Below are 21839 nucleotides of genomic sequence, written 5' to 3' on the forward strand. Positions count from 1 at the left end.
TCCCGTCTCTCTTATACTTTGAGGTTTCTTCAAATATTACCTAACAGCTGACAAACTGGGTCCCTTTATCATAATCTATAAAAAAAAAAATATAATTGTGCTATTTTTAATTAATTAAAAAGATATAATGGCGACTGGAGATAAAAGAAATTAATGGACTTAAATTTATACTGTTCGAACTATTTCGGTTCTTTACATACAGCTAATGATACAACTTTGTTATGAATTTTATGACATAACGATGCATTTTGATTGGTTCCTTTATATACTTGTGATTTAAAGAATTTTAAGTATTTCATTCTGTCGTCGATAGCCGAAAACTAACCCTCCCATTATTTATCCCACCCAATATTTATAACAAGTTGCTTTCTTTAAAAAAAGAAATGCAATCGTAAACCCAAATGCTTGTTTGGCATTATATATATATTAGATAATTGTTTAATAAAGATGTATTGTCTTATATTACTTTTGTTGTGCATAAGAATTAGAAACTGACATTGCCTGTTTAGTGGTTTAAATAATGTAATACCGGCTTCACACATCAACGTATAGATCCGACGTACGTCGGCCGAGGTAAAAAAAAAATCATGCACGCTACCAAAACGCTAGTAATTTTGATGCATTCAACCTGTCAATCATATCTGTATCGTGTGCACAACGAGCTTAAAGCGTGTATTGGGTGTGCGTAAAGCGTACCTTAGCGTTTCTCCTGGTCTTCCTACATTCCCAACTGCAGGTCTGTCTATATGTGAATGTTTGTCAATAAGTCTGTCACATTCGCCCGTCTGTTTACATGTTTACCAGTCCGTCTATGTCCACTGGTTCGTCTACATGTTCACTAGCTTTGAAATAGCTTTCGGTAAGTGCGATTACTTCAGTGATTTGTGTCTATTGTTTTTATGTAAGTGATTATTGTGCACCGTACCCATATTTTAGGGGCGCGAATTGCAACTGATATTTTACAGTTTTTTCTTGCGATGTGTTGTCCTTAAGGTTTGGTTCATTTGGGAGGGTTGGGTTTATGGCCACCACATTGTTTATGTGCCAATGTCCATTCTAAAGCCAGAAACATGTAGTACAGTGGTTGTTGTTCATAATTCATGTCGGTCAAGTTGTTTTCGTAAATTATTTTGTTATCAATAAGGCTGTTTAGTTTTGTTTGATTTTTGTTTTTAAATCTTAATGGTCGGGGCATTTAATAGCCGATTAAATAGTAGGTTTTTTTTTCATTTTTGGAGGCCGCTCGGTGGCCTTTAAAGACTTACTACCACGTCATTGTAACTCTGGTTGGTATTTGTATCATTAGTGCTGGACCATGGTCGATACTATACGCACCGGCTTTGAGGCAGGCGGGATATTTTTGTAGATCTTGTACAGCTCAAACTAATGTGAGTAGTTCCTGTACTTCTATGTCTAGTCCCATGTTGCATGGTTAGAGAGGGTGTAATATCTTCTGTAGGTTTGATGAAGTTTCACCCGTATCGGACTTCTTTTCCTAAATGAAAGCTTTAAGGCGACGAGTATTTTTGTATGCAATGTGCCCTTAACGTGTCTAAAACTTATCTGTAGCGTTTTCAACGCTCGTGTAGCGTGTATATTATGTGCGTGCAGTTTACAGGTACATGTATATACGTTTGACAAACGCTTGAGCTGAATGATTTTTTTTATGTTCCATTAAAATTTTCCTGAAGTAAAAGCGTTCACCAAGCGTATACCTTTGCATTTCGACGTACTTCAAACTTATGGAACGCGTGTTTAAACGCTTGCGTAAAGTTCCTCTGGTGAGCAACTAAGTTACGCATACGATGATACGGACTTTGTTAATTTACTTTTTTGACTGATTGTTTTACATTGTCATTTCGGGGCCTTTTATAGCCGACTATGCGGTACGTGCTTTGCCTGTTGTTGAAGGCCGTACGGTGACCCATAGTTTGTATTTCTGTGTTATTTTGGTTTCTTGCAGATACCAAACCCGATATCTTCTTTTTTTATATTCGATATCTTATCGCCGACCTGGTTAAGTCTGCTAAAAATGCATGCATGATTCATTTTTAGGTTATCAGTCGTAATTAAAGTGGCACATTTAATTCGTTGTTCCATTGCTTGAAGTATCATTTCTTACATCTGCATGGTCAAATGTGTATTTTTTTAAAATAAATTTTAGATTTAGATTTCAGTAACGGTTATTTTTTCCCCCTTCATATTGAATATCTATACTTATCAGTCGCATTTTAATGACGAAAAGGATTCAGAGGTTATTAAAAAAAGTAAATAATGTTGCAATATTTAAACAAAGAAAATAACTTTAAATTTGCAATATTAATGAAAATAAATACGGACATAACTTTCATAATTAATTTTAACGTTATTTTCAATAAACGATTTTTTTTAAAATCCTCGTTTTTACACCTATTTGAGGCACGTATTTATGATTATATTTCCATGTCCTTGGTCTATCCATGGAAGTAATATTGGAAGGAATAACATCGTCGTCACTTCAAAGGTTTCATCTGCGTTACCGCCCATCTTTCAATAACTCGTTAATTGGTTCAATATCTGGCATGGAAGTTTATTCTCCGCATGTGATCGATCAAATCACTGACACTTATCGGTCATTTTCGTGTTTACGGAGAACTACGAACAGACAAGTTTTTGTCGAATATACATGCGAAGTAACCCGAATAGTCCATTCGTTACATTCCGTTGATGTACGCTGCCGAAAAGAGTCATTCGTTCAATTTTTATTTTAGTCCAATTTTTCCCTATTTTTGGTTAGTTTGAACTTATAGTTAAAACCGACAGCTATCACATACGAAATTGGAGAACAAAGTTGTGTCATTTCAATTTTAAAATTTACAGACAATTAAAAAACCATTTCCGTATAAAGTTAAGAAGATGACTGTACAAAAAATACGTTTGGACACCCTTTATTAAATACGAAAAATCTAAATCTCTCGTGTATTTATAGTCAATTAAATTATTAACAATTCTAAACGGTTCTATCCTTCAATTTAAGTTCTTGATACATAAACTAAATTGTGTAAAAATGAATTTACCGTAAGACAGATAGATGCAAGCCCATTTCGTCGGTTTGTTATATTTTTTGCCGTATAGCTTATTATATTAATACAAGCATTCCACAATAAACACTTTTTAAATATATATTTACGAAAATATTATCCCCGTTTTAGTTGTCCAGTTTCAATAATGCAATCAATGACATTTATGACATATACATAAATTTAGAATACTTGAAAGTAAATATTATTTCATTCAATCTCGATAAACTTTGCACATTTCAACAGTAAAAAAATCTATGCCTACATTTGCCTACATTATTTTGTTAAACATCATGTGAAACCTGATCGATTCATCGGTATTTAACTGTTTAACTCGGGATCCGCTTTTAACCGGAAAATACTTTTAGAACAGTTTAAAACAAACGGTAAAAAGCAAAAATATGCTAAATTAAATACAATTTTCCATGTTAAACTGCTGTAGTTTGAACAATTCTCGTCCGTTTTTCAAGTTTTTTTCACCATTCGATTTCTTTCTAAAGGTAGATATTCTATGTGATACAGCGCTACCTTGTTATTAATAAACTAGGGATTTCCCACAGGTGCGCTATAATAGACCACTTTCGAGTTCATCCGTCACCGGCAAAAACTCGTCAATTATGCGCGCCTTTATGACGTCATTTACCAGATAGAGGGGATCGCCTGTATCCCTGCACTATTTACGTTCATCAAGCGTCTTAGTGATCGTCGTTGTGCAGGATAAACTAGAAATAATGGTTGTTCTGTAGGTACTTAATGACAATTCCCTAATGACAGCAGTGCTGATTGTCAATTTTGAGAATTTAATTTGGCTGAATAATTCGTACAATATAGAATTATAGTTTTCCAACCACTCGCTCAACATTGAAACGGAAGTGACGACGCCCCTAAACGCACAAATGACGTTCACTAAAACCAGAGTTTTTGACGGAAATGCATCGAACTCGAAAGTTGTCTATTACCGGACTCGATAAAACCACGTGACTGATAAGAAATTCCAGATGCCTTTTACAACCGCGGTAACGCAGATAGTAACCAAAGGCGTCTTACCGCTGAGACTATAATTGGATGAAATCGTATGACTTTAGTACAGAGCTCAGCATGCTATAAATACATGCTAATTAGTCGTTGTTATTCCTTCTAAATATTACTTCCATGGTCTATCCTAGACGTAAAATTTCAAAAAGTGCTAATACTTTTTTTAAAGATATTATTTTTAATTGTTCTCGTTCAAAATATTTTATTTTTTCATATTCAATATCTATTTAATTTTATTTTTAATAACCATTTTTTTTTTTTATTAAAGTTGCAATATTTAACAAAAAAAAATAACCGTAATTTAATCATATGCAAGAAAGACTTCCCTTTAATTTCAGTATAAAAAAATAAATAGCTTGCTTTTTACAACATGTACATCTTCACTAAACGTAAAATCTAAAATAAAATGCTACTAAAACTCTTTCTAAAGATTTTATTTTTAATTATTCTCGTTCAGAATATAAAGCGCATTGTTTACATGAAATCTTATCTCATATCTAAACACAGCTGGTTACATCGTTTGACTAATTAAAATACTACGCATGTAGGTTAATATTAGCAGCTTGTAATCGTGTGCAAGAAAATATTATATCATAATAAATTTCAGATCATACGTAAAATATCTCTATAGCAACTTAAGATGCTAATGCATATTCAACAGATTTGTAAGCTATTGCGCATGCATTTGAAAGGTGGTCATAGCTATTGCGCATGTATTTGAAAGGTGGTCATAGAAAGACCAGAAGTGTTCCGACTAATATCCGGTGTTCCGAAAGACTACATCACTCGTCCAATATATACAGCGTAAACCCTCAGGGGTTTACGCAATCAGTTGTTTCAGTCTCATTTTCTGTGGAAGTTTTATTTTTCAGCGTCTATTCCTTGCTGATGTTACTGTGGATATATATCACTGTAAATCTAAGTGTTAATAAATAGAACACTGCTTGAACGCTTTTTTGTAACACTTTTTGAACGTGTAATGGTGTTCCAAATGTTTACACTAGTGTTCATCAATTGAATGTGTGGTGTTCAGTGTTTAATGCCTTTGTGTTTCATTTTTGAACACTTGATGTTAGAGACCTTAACATTAGTGTTCAACGATTTAACGTGTCCGAATGTTCAAAATCTTAATACGTCGACGCGTTCAACAGCCATGTAACACTTTTTGAACACACTGAACATGTTCAAAACCAGAAATGTTAAAGATCCAGAATACCAGATGTTAACATTCAGAACAGTTGACATAGGTGTTCAAAGTGATGGTGTTCAAATGTAGAACATGTTCTATTTTCAAGCGTACATAATGTTCCATAAATACTAAACTTAATTAAACTGTTATAAAAACTATATTGAATCAGGCAAAATATAACAATAAAACATATTTTAACAAGTAATTCTTTATATAATCAAATGAGCATATATGTAAGACATGTAAAAAAAAGTACACAAGAATACCTTATGATATCACAAGTAACAGTCAGTGAAATCACATACATAATGTTTTTAAATTGACTTCACATCACAAATAAGTATTTACCCCTACATGAAAAGATAGTTGCTACATCATGTGTAATCTAACCGAAAAAGCATGTCAAAGTGATAAGTAGATAGTTTATGATATAGATATTTGTCACAATGAAAGTTTAAAAGTTTGCAAATTCCAAGAGTTCTTGTACGATCACATACAATGAACGCTCCACTTTTCAGTGCATCTTCACTTAAAGCTATCAACTAAGTGGCATTTTATGTGTTGTTATCAACTTCCAAATGTCAAAGTCATCCACAACAAGTAATGTCTATGAGCCTATATATCCTGCAAAATAAAATTTAAAATTAATAGAAGAGAGTTTTTTTTTTTTTATAAAACATCAAATTATGCAATGATTGTTATGCTTTAATTTCGATATATACTAGAGTACAAATTGATATTCTATGGTACTGAAATGCAAGTTTTGACATTATAAATTACAAAAGTCGATTTCTTGACCTAAGGTATACAGATATAGAAATGATACACCCACATAAGCTATTAATAAACATATATTGTCATACCTTTTTTGATATCTTTTTTTTCCAACACTTTATAGCATGCAGAAATGACCTTCGTGGGATTATTGGCTACCGGTTCCTAATTCAAACATTTCAATCTAACGATTCCTGCAAATAAAAAAAAACGAATGCATTTTCTAAGTCAACTGAAATGGTGTTCCAAATGTTTACACTAGTGTTCATCAATTGAATGTGTGGTGTTCAGTTTTTAATGCCTTTGTGTTTCATTTTTGAACACTTGATGTTAGAGTTATTTAACACTTAGTGTTCATCAATTTAATATGCGGTGTTCAGTTTTTAATGCCTTTGTGTTTCATTTTTGAACACTTGATGTTAGAGTTATTTAACACTTAGTGTTCATCATTTGAATATGTGGTGTTCAGTTTTTAATGCCTTTGTGTTTCATTTTTGAACACTTGATGTTAGAGTTCTTAACACTTAGTGTTCAGCGATCTTCAGCTAATATACGTGGATAACTTGGCAACAATCATCATTTATTCTGTATAACAGACAGACGATCACAGACTAGTTATTCATCAGTGTAGGAAATCATTTGTTATGAACGTTTAATCTAAATCCTGTTCTTTAATTCGTCTTTTATTTTGTTGAATATTTGGATATAAGAGTTATGAATATTTGACAAATATATATCTGACATGAGAAAATAACAAGGAAGCCATCGAACTACCTATGGAGATTATCCTAACTTGTTACTCACTTCTTTCATGTTCATGTGGGATAGCAGTCCCTTCTCCAGTTCTCTTCCTTATGTGTATCCATTCTTCGTTAAACCGCCTAAATCACCAGCCGATATCTGTTTCCGGTATTTGGTACCCTGGTATATTTTTTTTAACGCGAGGTGTTCAAAATTTCGAGCGATTTGAACACTGATTGAACATGTAATGTTAATAAACTGAACGGATCATGAAATAAGATAAACATCGACATATTTTTATTACGATATTATCATAACAGGCCTAATTGATATGCATTATTTTGTCACTTATAAGTAAAACTAGTAATAATAATAAAATAAGTTCATAAACTATACATATATCATGTATATGCATAAACTATACATATATCATGTATATGCCAGCTTGGAAGTTTAATATTTCCCAATTACTAAAATATTAGTAAAAAATTCACAAGATCATCATCCTGCGTATACATTCATATATTTTAAAGAATTTCTTTTTGAATTTGCCAATTAGAAGGATAGAAAATCGGACAAACGACTGTCTTCTTTTTTTACATCAGAATTTGAACACTGGTGTTCACTGTGTCTGAACACACATATTAGTAGTTTAAACAAACGTTAAAACTTTGAGCACGTCTCTAAGCATTAACATATGACGTTAAAATATTGAACATTCGGTGTACAAATTTTGAACGCGTCCGGACGCGTCAGGCGTCAGGTATATTTACAGTGTACGAATTAACAATATAATTGACTGATTAAAGGACGTTGGAGCAACATAGTTTATAACTGATAATTTGGATTCGGATAAATTCGCAATGGTATAGATGTCAGATTTATCGTTACCCCCTGGATATAGACGTGCGATCAAAGTGTTGTTGATAAATGGTGCTGAACATTGATTGAATTAACTTTTTAAAACGTCTATTATTGTTTTTTCATATGAAATTGTAATAATTTTCCAAAATTAGATGTTTTATTTTAATTCGTTTTAATTCTTACTGAGCATTTATTTAGTATTGCTTTGCATCCAGTCGTATGGTTTATATATCTGCGTCTATTTACTTCGAAAGAGCAAATTATTTATTTTTTTTTCATATCCCAAACAATGAAATAATGAAATGTACAAATGAAAGTGAACCATAAAAATAAATGCAGGACGGTAACAGTTAAAGGAAAAACATATATTTTAAAACAGGGTTTTCAATTTAGTTATACTTATTCTTTATTTGTTATTTGTTCATATTTTAGCTATGGTAATTTGGAAATGATAGTTATGTACAATGACTACTACAGGGTCGTTTTGAGGATAATTGATATGCCTTTTCAGATAGTAAGAAGAGACGGAAGAATCCAAGCCCGACCCTCCCTGTTTCACGTGTAATAAAATTGACAATATTATTATTGAAGAACGATTTGTATTTAGTGGCAATATTCTAAAGTTTCAGAACACCACACATATCAAATTAAGAGGATTGGTACACACGCAATTGTAAAAAAAAAGAAAACAAAGTTTCTGATTGAAAAAGTCTGAAAACGTCTTTAGACTAAATAAAATCAGATGTATTAACTGCATATGTTTAGCACAATGTATCCAGCTATAATGGACGTCAAGTTGATTACTTATTCCTTATTCCTGATTCATTACTTATTCCTTATTCCTTAATCGTTACGTATTCATTAATTATTCCTTATTCGTTACCTATTCGTTACTATTCGTTACTTATTCGATTTTTGATATCCTTCCCCCTTTTTAATTGTTTATATTCTTATCTCTGGTAATAGTTCTAAATTTGTTGAGGTAAACTGACCCTTTTCTCACCTATTTATGCGTGTTTGTGCTCAACCGATCCTGTTACTTTATGTTCGATACCTATTTGTTCCTCATTTGATTTTTATACGTTCTAACTTTTTACTGCAAATATATTCATATGTTTGAAGATGGTTCTTGGTTCGAAGATCACCATTTTAGCGCTTGTATAAAAAAGAAGATGTGGTATGAATGCCAATGAGAAAACTTTCCACAAAAGACTAAAATGATACAGAAACTAACAACTATATAGGTCACGGTACGGTCTTCAACAATCAGCGAAACCCATACCGCATAGTCAGCTAATAAAGGCCCAGCTAGAATAATACTTTGTTTAAAACGTTCCTTACTCGCTTATAATACGTGTATTATACGTTGCACATTTAAAAAAATTATTTTCAATTGTTTTCTTGTCTCTGGTGGTAGATTTGGGTTCTAAGAGGTGATATAACCCTATAAGCGCGTATGAAACCGTTTCTAAAAGACAAATTGAAAGAGTTGGTATTACTTTGCTTCATAAAAAAGAATGGCCAACTTAGATACAAGTATCTTGTCTTAGGGAGGGATAAATCCTACTTTGTAAAGAATCACTCTGATTCAAACAAAAAATTCTCTGAAACTGATATTATCAAGATGCTTGATTTCTTGATTGACAACATATTTGTTACGTTCGGAGGACGTGCTTTTCAACAGACTGTCGGCATTCCAATGGGAAAAAACTGTGCCCCTCTACTCGCCGACTTGTTTCTTTATTATTATGAGGCTGACTTCATGCAGGAACTTCTTAGGAAGAAAGATAAGAAGTTAGCAATATCCTTTAACTATACTTTCCGCTATATAGATGATGTTCTTTCACTAAACAATTCAAAATTTGGTGACTATGTGGAACGCATCTATCCAATCGAACTAGAAATTGACAATGAGGGTCGGTTGAAAACAAGACTTTACGACAAAAGAGATGATTTCAGCTTTCCAATTGTGAACTTTCCATTTCTAAGTAGCAACATTCCAGCAGCACCTGCATACGGGGTATATATCTCCCAATTGATACGATATTCCCGTGCTTGCATTTCTTATCATGATTTTCTTGATAGAGGTTTGCTGCTCACAAGGAAGCTATTAAACCAAGAGTTCCAAATGGTGAAGTTGAAATCATCCCTTCGTAAATTTTACGGACGCCATCACGAGTTGGTTGACCTTATATCATGTTCTAAGATATCATCTCCCATTTAATAAAAACACACGAAAAATTTAACCTATTATGTGTTGCTCTCCTAGCTAATATAAAATGTATCAAAAATCAAAGATGTGGAACATATTCTATCATAATCATTTGGTAACCAATGCAATAAGTGTTTCATGCCGGTCTTGAACATAAATACTAAATATAAAATAAACAACACTCCTAATGCTCAGGTTGGTTGTCATCCTGCAACACAGTTAAACACCATATACAGTGAAATGCAGTCAAGTTTAGCGTTTGATAGTTCATTGATAACATTCTGGCGTATCACAAACAAACAACTTGTAACGTCTCATTTCATTGGCCGAAAGATTCAAATACAACAAACAATCGCAGTATGCACGTGAATTGACACAGATGACCGACAATGGAATGTACTATGTTACTACGAACGTAAATAGTTTACAAATCTTTGGTCAAAAGAATTTAACAGATATTTTGTGAATTTAAGAAGGGTCGAAATATTATACTGGAGTTCTTTATGCATGCAGCAACACAATTATCTTGTACCGCATTATGAAAAATATAAGGATAAAATAAAGTAAATGTACCGCTTTTATAAGAATGAATATATGAACCACTTTCATTTCTTCCATTAACTGACGCTAGGTTATTATCCTGACAATGTCGTATTTACTTATAATAAATATCTAATAATACTGATCCCTTATATTAACTTATGATGGGTTGCACATTCCTCTTTTATTATTTTCATGCTATAAAAAAATACACAGTAGCTAAGCGTTTGGTCATTCAGAAATAACGTATAAACGGAGAAAATTGTCCCCAAAAGGTAGAAACAAAAAAACAATAATCGTATCATTTGTGCACGTAAATCATGAATTCAGCGAAGGCATGTTTGTGTAAAAAAATTTGAAATGTTACATCATCGAAGATTATTGCGTTTGCATGTGCAGTGGCGGATCTAGAAATTTTCATAAGTGGGGACCCACTGACTGCCTAAGAGGGGCCCCGCTCCAGTCACGATTCAGTGATTCCCTCTATAAGCAACCATTTTTTGGGTTGCACATTCCTCTTTTATTATTTTCATGCTATAAAAAGATACACAGAAGCTAAGCGTTTGGTCATTCAGAAATAACGTATAAACGGAGAAAATTGTCCCCAAAAGGTAGAAAAAAAAGAAAAAAAAACAATAATCGTATCATTTTTGCACGTGAATCATGAATTCAGCAAAGGCATGTTGGTGTAAAAAACTTTGAAATGTTACATCATCGAAGATTATTGCGTTTGTATGTGCAGTAGCGGATCTAGAAATTTTCATAAGTGGGGACCCACTGACTGCCTAAGAGGAGCCCCGCTCCAGTCACGCTTCAGTGATTCCCTTTATAAGCAACCATTTGTTTCCCAAAAAAGGGGGCGGGGGCGTCCCCTCCCTAAATCCGCCTCTGTGTGAAACTAAATAATAAATAAATACGTATGAGGAATATCTAAGTTTATAATAAACAATATAAATGTACTGTTTTCGATATAAATTGGATGAACAGTTTTCTTTTAATTTCATACTGTAAGAATAAAGCTTTACATAACATTGTTGAACTATCCACCACAGTGATCTATGGTAGTATGGATGCGTATTTAAAATGAAATACAAAATCATCACATGTATGATAAACTGATAATCGAAATCACAAGAAATTACGGACGACTAAATGCATGTACAAAAAGGAACTCACCTTTTATCAATATATTAAATGAATAAACACGCTTTTAAAAACTGATTGTTTTCTATGTTTCTATTTAAATGTTTTCATTATAAAATTTACGTTCGTTTTTTCAACCAAGAATAGCAAAACAGTTAATTATAAATTCATGAAGTATATCGCTGGAGTTTATAAAGAACCTTTCCTTCCACTGTGTCATGGTTTGTCATCTCCATTTTTTCCAAACAAAGCATGGTTGAGTACATGTTCTGAATTTACTTAGAATTTCGGGATTTTTTTTTTTCAAAATCAAGTTAACTGAATCAGGAAAATAATTCACACTATCCTATGTCGAATACCTAAAACTTGCGAAAGAATATTAAAAGTGTACATAAAAGTTTATAACACAGACCCATTTTAATACTAGAAAAAAATCGAGCAATGTCGTCAGTATGTAATCTTTGGTTATTTAGTTTAAACAATATTTATTAATAAACAATTTCAAGACAAATATTACAATGTTACATAAAGTACAAATATGGGATTCGGAAACAAGTTTGGAAAAACTTTTATAAATCCGTCTCCCTAAAAAAACAAAAAACATCTATTTAGCATACAATATTACGTGCCAACAGTATATTCATTTTATGGTAGCATATGATACATTGAATAAATAAACACACACACACAAAAAATAAAAAAATACAACAAATAAAATAAAGGAAAAAAATAAAAAGTGAGAAAAAAAAAGAAAAAAAATAAAAAAAATAAAAAAAACAAGAAACAGTCAACTCTTATTTACTTTTCTAGACAGTCACTGGAACCAACACACACGTCCGACCACAACCAACTACACCGGGTCATCCACTCGATTTAACATCATATTTAAAAAAAAAAGTCTAAATATATAATATATATATACACATACTAGATTAACTTTCAAAACGTTTTGTTTTATTAATGTATTCAGAAACTTTATGAAATATTTGCATATTGTCCTCGTCAGCTTTTAGACTATCCCCATATAAAATAATCTTAAGATTAGAACAAGAGATCGTCCCGATAGTATCCCTTCGAATTTCATTATATTTTGGACATTTGAAGAAATAATGAGAGGTAGTTTCTACTCGACCACAGGAACACAGTGAGTTCTCGATTAGATTTTTTTTAAATAGATGGTCCCTTAGAACACTACTCTGGAGCCTTAGTCTTGCTAAGCATATCTGTTCTCTTCTACAGCCGAAGTGAAAATATATCGGTATTTTATTAATATTTTGAGAAAGATAAGTTTTAAAACCCGATTTTGATTGGTTTAGACGAATGTCGTCAGGAATATTGTTCCAAAGGTTTACTACGACTGGTAGAAATGACTTTTGATAATAGCTTGTTCTGCATAATACAGTTTGTAAATTTGAAGACCCCCTAGTCCTGTGGTCGTGTAGATCTAGTCTCTGATTTGGAACTAAAACAGAAAGATAATCAGGACAATCTCCGTGAAACATTTGATGAAATTTTAATAACTTATGTTTATCACGCCGAGACTGGAGAGTTTCCCAACCGGTTTCATCGTACAGCAACTGTCTCGATGTTACCTTAGTACCACCTGTAACGATTCTTGCTGCTTCTAGTTGTAAGTTTTCCAGAGATGTTTTTAAATAATTAGGTATGTTATCCCAGACAATGTCCCCATATTCTAAGACTGGGCGTATGAAAGATAAATAAATAGTTTCTAAATGTTTCCTTTTAAGTTTAAACTTTAACTTTCGAAATAATGCTAATCTAGGAATAGCCTTATCAATAATCATTTTTACATGATTGTTCCAGCTTCCATCTTCATTTATAATTACCCCTAAATGCTTGTGCGACTCAACTTCTTTTATGATATTATTATTCATATACACTGGCGGGTGGTGGGGTTTATGATGCCTCTTTGAAATGGTCATTATTTCTGTTTTGTTAGGGTTGAAATTGACAAGCCATTGCTTAGACCAATTATGTATTTTCTCAATATCTTTATTTAGCTTTTCTGCCGCTTCATATTCGTTATCAACCACTATATAAATTGAGGTGTCATCAGCAAAAAGTTTTATATCATATATTTGGTTATTTGTGTAGTTAAGTACGGTTACCGTAAAATAATAAAAAAGGCAGGACTGAATAGACTGAAAATTAAAAAGACAGGAAAGAGATTACAACTAAAAAAATGCAGGACAAAATGTTCCATTCAAGTCCCCCACATAAATCAAAATAAAATGGTAGCCCTTACGGACAAAATCAAAAGATCAATGTAAGATAAAAAAAAAATCAAATAATTTGTTGGTTGGGAGTGAAAAGTGCTGCTATTTTTGTTTATTTGACACCGATTTTACATAAATCCATATTGGTAAATGAAGTTTTTCCAAATTAAGTTTAGAAGGGGAGGGGGTTCAGTGAAAAAGTTATGTGAATAAAGTTTTTTTTTATCCTACATTGAACTTTTGATGTCGTCCCTTAATCCAGAGAGCAGACAGTTGAATTAAATGTTTCGATGGGAAACGAAAATCAGATTTTAAAGTCTGAAATGTCACTATTGCTCAAAATTATAAAATCAATGAACTTTACACGTATACATGTATAAAAGCTAGAAATGAAATTGGATAATCAAGAACACAACCATGTACGCGAATACGACGATGAAAGCTTTAAACGACCTTGACCACATACGGCGACGTAAATATTGATCAGTCTATTCAACGTTTATAGTACGTGTGTTCGATTTTCGCAGGTGTGAGATCGAAGGTTTGAATTGACCAATGAAAACGATTGTTCCTTAAAGAGTTAATCTTAAAAAGTTTGTTTGACTGATTATGTCTTACGGCCTTTCGCTAAGCTTGAACGCATTTAGGTGTAGGAAAAACATAGAACTACTTTTATTATAAAACACTGTCAAACATCAAAACATACTATCCACACTCATCTGTGTCCACACTTGTTTGTTATATCAAATTAATAATTTGTTATATCAAGTTTATAATTGTATGTGGGGAGACTTTAATAAACTATTGAATCTGAATCTATATCAAATTGTAAAAAGTAGACTAGCATGGCCCTAAAAGGCTTCCGTACATTCTACTCTGTAACCAGAGGTGTGCCTTTGTCAGGAAGGATGTTCACACAAGACAAGACAATGGCAATGTGTAAAGGTTTGCCAAATGACAACCTACAGGTGTATGGTATCATCTGGGACTTATGTGTTAGAATACTTTTCCCAGGTATCCTGCAACAGGATAATTCTCTGGCACTGGCTATGGTTACATTGAAATTTAACAATATTGTTATATTGGAGACTGATCTCCGGAATGCAAGCTACCATTTGATTTTTATTTGGTGGATAGGATGACAAATTTTGACCTGCTTTATTATTTTTTACTCTATTCAGTCCTGGCTTTTTTTTTTATAGTTTATCCTGACTTTTATACATCATCTGTCATTCAGCCTTTTTTAGTGTCAAGTTGCCTATTCTTCCCTTTTTTAGACTTTCATGTGTTTTAGCTCACCTGGCCAAAAAAGGGCAAAGTGAGTTTTTTTCATCACTTGGCATTCCTCTTAGTCGTCTTCAGCTCATCTGGCCAAAAATGGCAAAATGAGCTTTTCTCATCACTTGGCATTCGTCTTAGTCGTCTTCAACGTCATCCGTTTACTATTTCATAAATCTTCTCCTCTGAAACTACTGAACCAAATCAAACCAAACTTGGCCTCAATCATCCTTAGGATATTTAATATAAAAATATCAATCAAGGTGGTCACCATGGCTAAAACTAGAACAAGGGGGATGTAGTTTTTGGCTTATATCTCTGAAACTAAAGCATTTAAAACAATCTGACCTAATGAAAATGTTCACATCATATCAAGACCTATCTGCCCAGAAATTTTCAGATGCATCAGACAACCTGTTGATAGGTTGCTGTCTCACAATTAGTAATTTTATGGAAATTTTCCAATTCTTGGTTATTATCTTGAATATTATAATACATAGAGATAAACTGTAAGCAGCAAAATTAGATCTACAAATAAGTCAACATAACCAAAATGGTCAGTTGACCCCTTTAGGAGTTATGGCTCTTCATAGTAAGTTTTGACAATTTTTGTAAACTTACAAAAATCTTCTCCCCTGCAACTACTGAGATAAATTTAACCAATCTAAGCCACCATCATCAATAGGGTATCTAGGTAAAAAGTGTGTCAGATAACCCAGACAACCAACCAACATAGCTGATATCTATAAAAGAACATGTGACAGAGTATATTTTTACGCATTTCATTTATTAGTATTTTACATTTTATGATATGCCAGATATTAGACTTGATTACTTCACTTTGATTATTTGATCTTTTGATTTATAGTTCATTATCTCTTCACACCTTAAAATGTATGAAAGTTCTAGTCAGTCATACTTCATTGGGCATAGTTGTAATAGTATCTACCTGTCCAACTCATTAGTAAATTAATTGTCACACCTTGTTTACCTTTATGGTCAGTTCTTATTGGTCATTCTGGACACACCTCAGATTTTGGAAATAAAGTAATGGTGGTTCACTCTTGAAAATTGGAGACATACAAATTTAATATATTCTTATTGTTTAAACCGTATATAGTGATGAAACTTATATAGAAACATTATAATTAGTGCTCGTTATTACTCACTGAAGTTTCCATACTTTGGAACAATTGTAGTTATTGGAAATTACATTCTTTATATCTGGTAAGTAGATTTTATATTCTTTGTGGTGTATGAAAGGCGTATGCAGTGCATGCTATACAATTCTGCCCGTTTATAGGTAAGTATGCCCATAGACCTTAGATATGATAGGAGTAAGACAGTCGATGTATTAATCTGAGAATATATGATTTGAATCTGTAGTTTGAATGTAGAAAGGGAGATTTACGAATGATTTTGAAAGTGACCTTGACCTTTCGGTTATGGATCTATGACGTCACATTGACAATTGCATTCATATTGTCATATATGGTAATTCTGTGTAATAGCTTGATTTTATTATATCAGTCTTTAATATGTTGTATTTTATATAAGGGATCACTATTTTCCTAGATCCTAGTATTTACTATTGTGTATTATTTTCAGGACACATAGATTATGATGTCCCTGTAACATACTGGTTGTACTGTAGATGTTAGATTTATAACCTAGTTCCACAGATTGGTAAGGGTCATATTATATTATGTTGTACCTACATAGATATTTCACTTTACAGTAGTGCATACGAACTTAATAGAATACTATAGTGAACATATAATAACCTTTGTATGCTAAAGGTTTTATAAATGACACTCGTTTATGAAATACATTCGACTTGTTTATAATACGCTTGGTTGATTATAATGATATACTATTTGATACGACTTATCAAAAGCATGCATTTGTATTTAGAAAGATATAATTGCGAGTGTATTGCATATTGTGAATGTCACCGCATTCTTGGTACTCAGTATAGTTTATTGTATACGGAATAGAATATTATATGCGATCTTGTAACATTGTTATTACGCCAGTATAATATTTATATGTTTATAGTATAAGACTTTGATAAGACTGTGATATTGATAATTGTAATAACTATATGCTATTGTTATTGCAGGGTTATTTATTTATTCCTATGTTTACTTAATAAAGTGATGTCAAAGAACCCTAGACTTGTCGTTTATGGAACCCCCGTAAAACACGACTCTCACAAACATAGGGGTAAAAAGCAAGTTTTATCTATTATTTTTTGTAACATATAAAAAGAGAAATCTGAAAGGAAAAAAATATGTTCAGAATAATTAGCTCTACCAATTGTCCATATGACCATAAAAACTGTTTGATAAGGGACTTTCCGTTTTGAATTTTCCTCGGAGTTCAGTATTTAATTTTTTTGTGATTTTACTTTTTTTGTTACATAGCAATTTCTAGTTGTCTAAGTAAGTTGTTTGTAAAGATCCTATGCAACAGATTAGATTTATTTGAAATTAACAAGATACTATGTAAAAACCAAAGAGTCTTTAGAAGAGCTAACAGAAAAATCTACGATGTTTATACCTTTAAATCTATTGTGAATAATTTATGTTTTAACATAAGGGCAAAAAAGCAATTATATTGTTGTTTTGTTGACTTAAGATAAAGCCTTTAACACAGTACAGAGGATTTTCCTCATTTCTTATATAACACCATCGTGTGTTAAAAAAAGGTTGTACATGATATCCCATAAATGCTATATTTTCAAGATAACCCTGACTTAATAAAGTATTGAATGCAGTTCTAACATTTGTTGTGTTTGAGTTATTTCCCTTGGAATGTATACTACAAACTTTGTTTTAAACATATTATTAAATATGATAAAGTAATAATATGATTAAACCTCTTTTTAAATCAGGAGAAGTTAGATTTATTTTGTCTTGGGATTTTCTCACTTATGAGGTATATGGGCGTTTTTCAATAAAAACGTTCCTTTCAGACCTAAGAAAAATGGAAAATCAAGTAGTCTAAAATTTATTTTCAAGAGTTATTTTGAACACCTCTATTAAAGACCTGTATGTAAACAAAAAGTGCAATCTTAAATACTCTTTAAAATGACATTATTTTCATAATTTGTGTACTGTTTCAAAAGTCCCCTACGAAACTGCTTCTAAACACACATATTTTTGCAATTTTAAATGTTTCCTATAGACATTCCAGTTTGTTTACTTTATATTCTAGAAAAATCTCATTTTTTTCTGAATTGGAGAACCATTTTTTATCGATAAAGATTAGACAGTACTTCACATATGAAGGTACAACTCATGTTACGTAGTGGACATTTTGATGCGTTTCGTAGTTGACAAAACCATTTCGTAGTGGACAAAAAGTTTCGTAGTTGACATCAACCCTATTCTATGTTAATAAAAACATAATAAAACTTACATGAAACTAACCCTTGGTATTTGCTTTGCACAAATATAATTGAAAAAAAGAGTAAAAAAGACTGCATGGTAGTGGTAGTGTCCACTACGAAATGTTTTTCTCCCAAACTTGTTTCGTAGGGGACCGTTTTGTAGGGGACGTATTCACATGTTTTATTTTTTTCTCACAACCCCAATATTGCAATAGTAACAAGACTGACTGTATTCATCAAAGCGTTATTAAGCTACATATACTGATATTTTTTTTATAATTTTAAAACCAGTTACTGAAGGAGATTTGACCCGTTTCGTAGTGGACATTTACATAAATACGGCATCACTCTGGTCCATTTGATGTGCTCAATTTTTCTTACCAACAGTTTAATTGCCGTTATAAAAGCATCACTTCTTTTGTAAGACCCTAATAGATATAGGAAGATGTGGTGTGAGTGCCAATGAGACAACTCTCCATACAAATAACAATCTAAAAAGTAAACCATTATAGGTTAAAGTACGGCCTTCAACACGGAGCCTTAGCTCACACCGAACAACAAGCTATAAAGGGCCCCAAAATTACTAGTGTAAAACCATTCAAACGGGAAAACCAACGGTCTAATCTATATAAACAAAACGAGAAACGAGAAACACGTATATATTACATAAACAAACGACAACTACTGTACATCAGATTCCTGATTTAGGACAGGTGCAAACATTTGCAGCGGGATTAAACGTTTTAATGGATCCAAACCTTCTCCCTTTTTCTGAAACAATAGCATAACATCACAACAAAGAAAAACATACGATAAAATATCAATTGGCAGACTTAACTCAATCAAAAAAATGTTTATATCTCTTGCAAACAAAAAATTACATTGATTTTATAAAACTGTTTATAAGCAAGTTTTAATGACTTCGTTTCGTAGTGGACATTGTGTTAGGGACACACCTTCTAAAATAAAAAATCCTATGTTAAAAGCTGTTTATTAAAATATGTTGGCTCTAAACATACTTTTGAATTATTAAAGAACTTATATTAAGTAAAATCAATATTTATTTCTACATTTTTTTACGATATTTGAGCATGTTGAGAGTATGAATGTTGAACAGGCGGTCTAGGGACATGCCATTTTGGTTGTTATGGACCATTCAGGAATCAATATCTTATCAATCCCTCTAAAAAATAAACTGTTTCTTTGCTTAAAAATGTTATATCTAATTCAATGTACTGACTGCACAAAAAATTACTTGCAAAGATCAAACACATTTTTTTAAAGTGGCTGGGACAAGAAAGTACGTTTTTATTAAAAAACGCCCATATATGGATTCCTTGCAATGTGTTCATTTCACTTGGACCTCAACCTCATTTCATGGATCAGTGTTATAGGTTAAAGTTTCCTGATAAGGTCCGTTTCAAAAATGTTATAATAGTCCAGTCGATTTGTGAAACAATTGCTCAGATTGTGGTAAAAGCATAAAATTTGGCAGAGTGTTAGTTGAGGTCATAACTAACATTTATAGCTATGGACCCAATTCAGAAAATCAAAATGGCGGCTTTGGGCGGCCATTTTGAAATCATGTCCAAAAAATTAATAAAAATTATTAAAAAAAATATGAAAAATATATTACTTTACCAGTTTTGATAAACTTTCGTATATCTTATGACAAAGGATATCAACTGAGGACTATTGAAGTATTAGGTGGCCATCTTGAATGGTGGTCATTTTGGAAACGTAAATTTCAAATGTATCATTATTCGCTATCCTAAATTGTTTTTTGATTTAATACTAAGCTTTATTTGCATTTACAACTAGTTTTTCTTGTCATTTATTTATATGACTGTTGCTATTCATATAGGATATATTCACCAAGTGTTGAAATAAGGCATGCATATGTTAACTAATAAATGTATTTAAAAAATATGCGTAAATTCTTTTAATTGCAGTTTAGTTACTGTTTTACCACCAAAAAATGCGTATATAATATAAGTTATGACCACTGTATGTTGAAAAGGAATAATACGTAGGTATCAAGTCAATGGAGCTGTGATGAATTAACAAAACAATATGATTGCAGGAATTTTTTTCTTTCATTGTGATGAGGTATCTGACTACCATCATGAAGCCTCCACAATTATGATCGACAATAGAGTATGTGACTGTCACTTGAACTACTAACCATTGTTCTTTTAGCAAGACTCAATGCTGGAGATTAATATTTCAGGAGCAGATATCATGCTAACTGTTTGTTAAAACTACAAGACAGGGCAATTAAACAGAATTCGAGACACAGAAAAAAAGTCAAGAATCTATTATCCATGGAATGGGGTTCGACAAATTGATAGAAAACAGTGACGGCTCATATTATGGAACATATATTGTTTTAATATTTGAAATTGATGATATTGGTAAATTGTACAGTAAACGTTCTTAGTAAATATGAGTTGTCATGGAAAGAATGATTAATACAACACTTCTGAAAAATTGAATACTAGCTGCCATACATGATATGCAACCACACATGAACGGTTGCGTCTTTCTCTGAATTCTCAATGAATATGTTGGGGAAGTTGTGAAACAGGCTATGTCGTGATGATGAAGGCCTCTTCATAGTCAAAGTAACTAGAAAAGTTTGAAGAGTTAAGCTTGTTTCTATAAAAAGGTTTACAGGGACATTCAATGTACGCTTTCCAAATGAATCAGTTCCACAATCTTTGAGACATCTTACCCTCTATCTGAGGACTGATAAGTTGTAGTTGTATCCTTTCAACGACGAGTTGCACAATTGAACTATTATAGCTGAGAAATGGTTAGTCTTGTCTGCCACTCGACGATATTTCTGGATTGGCCTTGATGTTTGGCCATCCTGTATCATTCTTACTAGGGAAACTTATGTCTGTTGAACTGATTCGTGTCAACAGCTGTTATTGAGTGTCCCTGTAAAGTTATTGTTAGTATCAAGCATATATATTTTGCCTGCTATGGCTATGGTGATGCCTTCATTTTTACCCTTTTTTATTAGGTCTGTTTCAGAGCTTCACGATTACATTTGTTGAAAATCAAGAGCACTAATTTATCTTGCTTGTGTACTTATAGATATCATATAGCAGCTACATTCCAATTTTGTTAACTGCGTTGTATCAGTTCGTCCTTCCATGATAACTCCAAGATCTTCCTGGCGTTTACTGTACAATTTAGCTAGATCTGCAAGCTTGGAGATTGGTACAATACTTCTTCCAGACTGTGCCATCAATGCATTTCATTGTTTAGGAAAGCACAACTCCAAGGATAAAATATTCCTGGCTTTCTTTCTGCTTTCTGTGTCTTTTATTCTGCCTATTTGCGATGTTGTCAAGTCAATCATCAA

At 32.4% G+C, this 21839-nt stretch overlaps 1 protein-coding gene and 2 long non-coding RNA genes across 3 annotated transcripts in view; 2 read left to right on the forward strand and 1 right to left on the reverse strand.

Annotated features, from left to right (window-relative positions):
• Positions 1-5475: 5475 nt before the first annotated feature.
• On the reverse strand, positions 5476-6661 carry LOC139486886 (uncharacterized). The gene is made up of 2 exons (XR_011655667.1): positions 6147-6661; positions 5476-5907 (listed from the first exon to the last, which is right to left on the reverse strand). It is a non-coding gene; the product is annotated as an uncharacterized lncRNA (long non-coding RNA).
• An 8043-nt stretch (positions 6662-14704) lies between these two features.
• Positions 14705-21839, forward strand: part of LOC139484730 (protocadherin-11 X-linked-like) — a 64753-nt gene continuing 57618 nt past the window's right edge. Inside the window, exon 1 of the mRNA XM_071268624.1 lies at positions 14705-14789. The gene's annotated coding sequence lies outside the window, so the exon portion shown is untranslated. The remainder of the gene's footprint in view (positions 14790-21839) is intronic.
• On the forward strand, positions 15901-17242 carry LOC139486887 (uncharacterized). The gene is made up of 2 exons (XR_011655668.1): positions 15901-16299; positions 16681-17242. It is a non-coding gene; the product is annotated as an uncharacterized lncRNA (long non-coding RNA).

Source organism: Mytilus edulis, chromosome 8 (genome assembly GCF_963676685.1).
Source record: "Mytilus edulis chromosome 8, xbMytEdul2.2, whole genome shotgun sequence".
Lineage (NCBI taxonomy): Eukaryota > Metazoa > Mollusca > Bivalvia > Mytilida > Mytilidae > Mytilus > Mytilus edulis.